This window comes from Panthera tigris, chromosome F3 (genome assembly GCF_018350195.1).
Source record: "Panthera tigris isolate Pti1 chromosome F3, P.tigris_Pti1_mat1.1, whole genome shotgun sequence".
NCBI lineage: Eukaryota > Metazoa > Chordata > Mammalia > Carnivora > Felidae > Panthera > Panthera tigris.
Genome location: NC_056678.1, coordinates 66,041,598 through 66,050,165, shown reverse-complemented (window position 1 = coordinate 66,050,165; position 8,568 = coordinate 66,041,598). Strand labels below are relative to the sequence as shown.

The window sequence follows — 8,568 nt, the reverse complement described above, 5'->3', positions numbered from 1 at the left end:
CTCAGTAGAGGAAGTAGGAGTACACAGTTTGGCACATGGAGATGTCCGTAGTAGAAAGGAAGAGAATAAAGCCATTTCAGGATAGAAACGATTATAGCAACATTAATTTTTTTAGTCTCCTTTGATGAGATTTCTGGGTGTCACTGGATTCTACTCGCTGTGTGCTCAGGGAGCAAAGGGAAATAACCCCCGTTGGGTTACTTTACATGGGGAATCAAGTGAAGATTGTGTTTGGGTCCAGTAAATAGACAAGTGCCAGGCACCAGCGATAATTTTAGAAAAGTCCTAATGATCCCATGAGCTTCAGTCTGTCTGTCTCGTTGGTGAGGGTTACAAAGAGCATGTGAGGAGAGTAAGGGACGCACATGTATGGTAGCCTGGAAAAATGGAGGACAGTATAGGGCTTTGGGGAGAGAAAATAAAATAAGGCATCACTCAACATTTAGTTCATTCAGCTTCCATTCTCAAATGTCTCATGAAACTATTCTCTAGCGACAGTGGTATACCAGAAAAGTCTCATGGGTGACCAAAGAGTGAAAGAAGCAAGTGTCTGAGATGTCTTTCCTTACAGACCTTCTGCTGTCTTTAGACCTCGCCACCCAAATGTTGTGTAGACAAAGCATCTAAGCCTCAGAGATGGGAACTGAGGAGGTAAATGAATTACGTTCCTCAGGGAAGACCCTGGTGGTGATCTTTTGTTAGCCATCAAGTGATGCATAAAGGGTTTTGAAGAGCCAGAATCATAGGTGGAAAAATCTATGGAAAAAAAATCTATGGAAAAAAAAGCGGACACTTGCACTTCCAGTGCTCTCGTGAAAGCAAGGGAACCCGACACGAATGCACTCAGAGCTGACGTGGATGAAGGCATGATCCCCCAGAGGTGTGGGATCAGCAGTCAGCCGGGCTCTGGAATTGAGCTACATTAGCTAAAGAATTTCATTTTGCAATCTATTCTGTGCTTTTATTGTTTTCAATTATTTGGTTGGTCTGGATGTTTCTTTATTACTTTATTAAATTCATACTTGCTTTCAGTTGAATGGAGGGGAAAGGATCTGTCCATCCTTTAGCAAGGAGAAATTACAGGAGCCGAACCCCTCGAGGACAGGTGTGCCCAATGCAGAGGTGAGCTCTGTTGGAAATCCAAGGAAAACGTGCAGAAATATAATGGTTCAGATCGAGGAGAGGTCTGATGGGTTGGATGGATTTCTGTTTGAAGCTTAAAATTACTTATAGGAGAACTCTAAATCAGTTTGCTCTTCCTGGCAAAGTGGTAAGCAGGGGGTAAGACCAATGCCCCGCGTGACCGTAAGAACCTGAAATGGTCTTAGAGCTATTTCGGTGCACAAAGCCTCCTTCCTTCACCCCTCTCTCCAGTGGGTCAAACAGGTTGCGGGATTCGGTCCAAAGATACACTAATGTCAACGCATTATTATCATCACTAAAAATATGCACAAATAGGAGTTGGGTTTGAATGTTGGCTCAGTAGTTTTTTTTTTTAAATAAAACAGGGTAAAAAAACACACAAAACAGGTGGAGATACACTTAAAGCACATCCAAAAGGAAACTTAAGAAGGACTAGCAACCATTTCCTGAAGATTAAACAACATATGTAGCAGAGGCTGACATTTACTAACAGTTTACAATGTGCATGTGCTGCGCAAAGTGCTTTCACTTCCATAAGAGCCCTGGGAGAGAGGGGCCGTTAACATCTTTACGTTACAGATGGGAAGACAGGCACAGACGAAAAATGACAGAGTTGGGATTGTCACACGGGAACTCTTCAGACACCGCGTCCGTTTGAACTAGGCAGTGTGAAAACATTACCTAGACTTAAGCACTATAAGAGATGCCAAAATGTCCCTGGAAACAGGTGTAATTCTACATTTTTTGAAACAGTTCTATAAACTGACATGATCGTTTGGGCATTTCCTGCCTGCCTTCGCCTTCCTCCTTCTGTTTGTGGTTACTCTATCATAGTGGGACAGGCCGCCCGCCTCTTTCAGAGTAAACAATCTGCTTCTTCATTCCTGTTCTCTGTAGGTCAATCTTGGGGACCAAGTCAACCAAGCTAATTTCTCCTCCGTCACAGAGGTTGCTGCTGGGCTTCTCCAACCTCGGAGAAATCCAAAGCTCATCCTCTTTGCTGTATTTCTGTGCCTGTATCTGATCATTCTCCGTGGGAACATCACCATTGTCACTGTCGTATGCCTGGCTCGCGGCCTCCACGTACCTATGTGCTTCTTCCTGGGGATCCTTCCCATCTCTGAGACATGCTACACTCTGGTCATCCTGCCCAAGATGCTCATAAATCTGTTGTCCCTGCTCAGAACAAACTCATTTGTCGACTGTGCCACTCGGATGCTTTCCTTCTTTGGTTTTGCTGTCACTAATTGCATGCGGCTGGGGGTCATGGGTTATGCCCGCTATGCTGCCATCAGTCATCCACGTCGGTACCCTATCCTCATGAGCTGGCAGATAAGCAGACAGCCGGCAGCCACTTGTGCTGTGATTGGCTTTTGTTCTCACTGATAGGCTCCCTCTTAGTCTTTGAACTCCCTTTCTGTGGCCTCAATAAGATCAACCACTGCTTCTGCGACATCTTGTCAGTTATCCAACTTGCATGTACTGAAACCTACATCCATGAACTGATCGTCTTCATCGGTGGGGTTCCAACACTCATGATCCCCCTGACTTTCTTCTGCATCTCTTATGGCTTCATTGTCCACACCATCCTGAAGATCCCATCCACTGACGGCAAGCGGAAAGCCCTCCCCACCTGTGCCTCCCACCTCACTGTGGTCATTGTCCACCATGGCCGTGCCTCCTCTGTCTACCTGCGGCCCTCAGCCAAGTTCTCATCCAGCAAAGACAGGCTTGTGACAGTGGCCTACACAGTTGTGACTCCGCTGTTGAACCCCGTGGTGTATAGCCTCAGAAACAAGGCTGTCGAGATGGCCATTTGGAAAGTGATTGGCAGAAGAGAATTTTATCCTAAAGCTTTGATTTTTAAAAAAAAAAAATTTTTTTACATTTATTTATTTTTGAGACACAGAGAGAGAGGGAGCACAAGTCAGGGAGGAGCAGAGAGAGAGGGAGACACAGAATCCGAAGCAGGCCCCAGGCCCTGAGCCGTCAGCAAAGAGCCCGACGTGGGGCTCGAACTCACAAACTGTGAGATCATGACGTGAGCCCAAGTCATACACTGAACCGACTGAGCCACCCAGGCGCCCCGATCCTAAAGCGTTGTGATGACAACACTTCATGTCTGTGCAACCACCGTTTCTGAGGACACGGCTATAATTATAAAGCTGATGGCACTGTCATCTTCCATTTACACAGCACGGTGTAACCTCATGGTACAAGCTTCCCCAGGGTATTATTTTGGTAGGCATTGTGGAGTACAGCCATAAACCTGGGCTGATTGTTAGTCAGATACAAGCCTCAAATACTTTTTTTTAAAGTCTTATTTATTTATTTTGAGGGAGACAGAGTGCGAGTGGGGGAGAGGCCAAAAGAGAGGGAGAGAGAGAACCCCAAGCAGGCCCCGTGCCCAGCATGGAACCTGCTTGGGGTTGCATCCCACAAACTATGCAATCGTGCACGAACCTGAGCCAGAATCAAGAGTTGGACACTCAACCGGCTGAGCCACCCAAGCACCCCTCAAACACTCTCACACTTGCATAAGTAAGTATTGTGTTTTTTCAGAATATTTAATTGGGACTGATTTTATTCCATTCCAGGAAAGATAGGTAACTTGGGTTAGGAGTTTCGACCATCAGAGCTTCTCAGTGATTTAAGAAAATCTCAGTAGGACCCTTCACAAAAATCGTGGGTGAATAGGATACATGTAACGGAGAAGCATTACTACAGCCATGAGCCACCAGTGTTGGAAAGGATCCAAGGCTGTCGCTTCCACTGCCCTGTCATTCCGGAGTCCCACCTGCAGTATCCTGGCTCTGCCTGACTGCTAAACAGGGGCCAGATGCTGTCCAACATCCCTAAGTGTTATCAAGTCCCACCTTTGTGTATCTTCCTCCTTCCGGTCCTAGTTAGTACCTCTGGAGATGCGTATCTTGTACCTAATATCTCACGTACACAGCAGGAACTCAGATATTTGAAGATGATAGCACGTGTTTCCTTTGCAGCACCTTTAACTCAGCGGGTGACTCTTTTGACCTTCATGGCAAATCACAGGTTACAGACTCCTCAAAATCCTGGTCATCGTTCTCTGGGTTATTCTCAAGGTATTTCCCATTTTGTCAACAGTATTCTTCAAATGGGTCACCAGGAAATGGGTGCACCATTCCAGGTGGCAGTATGGTCATCTGCCTTGTTCTGGAAGTCAATTTTATATTAATACAGTGTAGATTTTTTTCCCCTCTCATTTCCTGGTAATTTCTGTCACATATGTGCTCTTCCTGGACTCATATGTCCTTTAGGTTAACGGGTTTTATGTTGTATTATCCCCAGTCCTATCCTTGCAAAGCCTATTTTGGTTAGTTTGGTTTAGTTGTATTATTCTTCAAGGCAAGCCCATAGTTCATATTTTTCCCCTTAAATCTCTGCCTTTGACTTTAGGCCAGAATATCCAATTCTTTTCATACTTTATAACATCAAGCCTACTGGTTATCTCTCTTATAACTCCGTTCTGTTCCTTCTTCTGGATTTGAAGGCTAAAGAGTATATGTATTGTGTAGAAACACAATTAACAGTGGCTGCACGGATTCCAATACCGATTTATGCCCAATGTATCTATGACTAGATACTAATGGCGGCCAAGTGCCCGCCATGATGGTTCACATGCTCAGATGTTTCCCATCTTCGTCCCGGGTGCTCCACAGAACAGAATCATTTGCTTGATCTCCAGGAGTCCCATGTAGGAGCCCTCACACTTGACTTCTGCTCCACGGGGATCACAGAATACATGCTCTCCTCCAACATCTGTGAGTCCTAAAAAGGAATAGTTCTTCCCTTTCTCAAAGTACACTCTGGGAAAGAATGCCAGATTAGTTGGCAGGCAGGCGAGATGATTTGGGAAGCGGTACAAGTTTCCTCTGTTGCGACAGAGCTTGGGCAATCTTATAAAGTCAGCTGGTAGAAGCAGAAGCCTGAGGGAAATTGGACATGACTTTCTGAAGTGAGATCAGGAAGTCTTTTGAGGTTCTTGAAAAGTCCCCTCTATGGTCACAGAGACAGGTGGTCACGGTTTTGTTCCCTGTCCGGTCTCTCACATCCCCACCACATCCCTGTTACAAGTCAGTGTCATGGCAACGATGCCCCAATAACATTGATGCTATTTATAACTGCCCTTAAGCTTGTGGTGTTTGCTTTATCATCAGGACTTCCCTTTCTTATCCATTTTAACAAAACCCCACTAGGATTTATAGTAATTCAGCATAGATTTTTTTTTTTAGATTAAGAGGGCATAAAAGGTGCAGAGGGTAGAGTTTCTAGATCCAGAGACGATGCAGAAGACCGGCTCTTCCCTACAAGACTCTCCGTGCTCATCAGACTTTTTTTCCTAATTCTACAGTCAGAACTTCAAGCGATCTCACCTGATTATTCTCCTCAGAGTTTCACTACAGACACTTGTCGTTATTAAATGTTAGTTTATATCGGGGCGCCTGGGTGGCTCAGTCGGTTAAGCGTCCGACTTCAGCTCAGGTCATGATCTCGCGGTCCGTGAGTTCAAGCCCCGCATCGGGCTCTGTGCTGACTGCTCAGAGCCTGGAGCCTGTTTCAGATTCTGTGTCTCCCTCTCTCTCTGACCCTCCCCCACTCATGCTCTGTCTCTCTCTGTCTCAAAAGTAAATAAACGTTAAAAAAAATTTAAATGTTAGTTTATATAATAAAAGAGGAGAGGAATATCTTAAAAATCTAGCTATTTAACTGACTTCATCGTCATTACCTTTGCAGTTAAGTGTTGCTGGAGAAAATTGTGTAATAAATCAGATTATTACAATAAAGTGATAATCGACATCTTCAAATGAATGCCCAAAACTACTTGGTAAAATTTTTACATTTTTTAATGAAAAAAAAAAGTCAACCTAGTCTCTGCAGAAGCTGTTGTACATATATGCTCACTTCTAATTAGAACATCCATTAACTGCTCTCCTCCGCAGCCCTCTCTCTCAGTCCTGCCAAACATCTTGCTGCCCCAGGACATTGCATCACACTTTAGGAAAAACACCAGGTAGCAGATTGAATCTCCCTGTTCCTCTTGTCACCGGCTTTACACATGTCCTTGCCCCACAATTATTCCAATAACTTTTTTCATTCCTGTTACAGCACAAGGCACCCCCTTCAGTGTTCTCAAACATACTTCCTTTTCATATTCCCTGTGTTCTCTTTGTTCCCTATTTGGTGCTCCAATATCCCTGTCTATGTCATCAGGGCTTCCCCCCGCCCATATTGGACAACAGGGATCGAGGAACTGACATGATGTGAATAGACACAAAATAAGACTGTGTTGAAGTTTTTGCAGATTGGATGCTTTCAGCGTCGTTATGCCAAAGCACACACGCCCTTCAAAACGTGGAGAGAACTGGAGCAGTTTGGAAGGAACTCAGACAGCTGATCCCAGAAAAGACCTGTTCCCTTCCCCTCGATTTGTGAAGTTTTAGGCAGGAAAAGTGGCCTTAGGAAAGATCTTGGAAAATGAGGGAAGGAGTCCGTTGAGTGATATCAATGCAGTAAATTAACACACCAGCTTTCAGACTCCATCCATGATTTACCCCCTTTTTTTTTTTGAAGTCTATTTATTTATTTTGAGAGAGACAGAGAGAGCAGGGGAGGGGCAGAGAGAGAGGGACAGTCCGAAGCAGGCTCCACAGTGTCGCACAGAGCCTGACCCGGGGCTGGATCCCATGAACTGCGAGATCACCACCTGAGCCGAAATCAAGAGTCAGACGCTTAACCCCCTGAACCACCCAGGCGCCCCGGTGATATACTCTTTCCTCACCTACTTACTAAGCACCTGCTACGTGGGGAAAGATACAGAGGTGAAAGGAACATCATTCCTGCTTTCCAAATGTTAAATCTGCACTTACTGCCCCAAACTCCTCGCGTAGAGAAGGGGCGATACGCTTCCTACACATTTGTAAATGAAAATATCATGTGTATATATACCTACACACACACACATATATATATATATTCATTAAGTTACTCAACATCATATCTATCTATCTATATCTACATATATATCTACATGTATATATATATATACATGTAGATATATAGATAGATACATAGATAGATAGATATGATGTTGAGTAACTTAATGAATATCAACAAGGGAAATAAGTCTTGCTCCTACCAAGAGGGGTTAACATAAAGCGGCTTGGACCCCACCGTAACAAACTAAACACTGGAAAAAACACGTTGAACTGCAGTTTTCAGACATCGGGCAACAGGCAGTGTATCGTCCCCCGAGAGTGGAGGAGTGAACGATTTCGCCTCCGTGTGACCGGACACAGTGTCCAGAGTGTGAAACGCAGAACCCGGACCCCAATCACAGGCCCCCAAGGGAAAGCCTAATTTGGTTTTTAAAAATGCCGCACGTGGGGAGCAAAGCAGGATCTCTGACCCACCTGCCCTGGGCGCCGTGTCATTCTCACATCTAGGTTTGGGGGTTAAGCAGTTGAAGTTAAATGATTTTACAGAACGCTCACGGTGGACGTTACTCCGCGATCATGATGAAAGTGAGACAAAAATACGCTTTGAAATCTTAAGTACTAGAAGTGAGAGGTTCTGTTACTAAACCTTTCAAACGAGAGAAACCGCAGAGGGCCCTCCGGTGCCTTGGGGTTCAGGAGGCACGACCGGGGCCCCAGGACCGTGAGGCCGTTTCCCAGACACCGAGGACAGGGTTGGGCACAGAGGGCTCTGCCGTGCACGAAGGGACCCCAGCAAGCCTGTGGCACAGAGCTGACGTGTGCACCTACGAGAGAAAATTCGGGAAACACGCCGGGAGCGAGCGATAAGCCAGGTCCCCGGGCGCCCCCTCGGGGAGCGCGTCCCGCGGCAGGTGCTGGCACCTGGCACGCTTGCGCTCAGGGCGATGCGGTCACCCAGCGGGGGGATGAAAGCTCCTTTCCGCACCCTAAGACACTTGAAACCCGGCGTGAGGGCATCGAACTGATTTGGAAGCGAGTGCAGTAAGAGACCGCAAATACCACGTGGCGAGGTGGCCGTCACTAGACTAAAACTGGACAGAAACCGGAGAAGGATCCTTGAATGGGAAGCCCAGTCTCACCAAGTAGGAATGGAAAAGGGAAAAGACAAGGAAGAAACCATGGAGAAGATGCAGGAATGAAGTGATCTTATACACGACTTCAAATAAAAACTGTGAAGATGAGAAAAATAAATAAAGGAAACACCATCGCAGCAAAAAGGGATGCAGTCACACTTAATGCAACAAAATCTAGCAGCAGAAATCGTAAAATCTAGAGTTTCTGACATCCGGTTCAAAGGTACTGGGCATTCAGAGACGCAGGAGAAAAACTGTCCAGTAGACACAGATCCAGAACTGTCAGAGATGAGAGAATTTGCAGGAAAGGACATTGA

At 45.6% G+C, this 8,568-nt stretch overlaps 1 pseudogene; it reads left to right on the top strand.

Moving 5' to 3' along the window:
- Window positions 1–636: 636 nt before the first annotated feature.
- LOC102957310 lies at window positions 637–7,985 on the top strand (annotated as a pseudogene).
- Window positions 7,986–8,568: the final 583 nt, after the last annotated feature.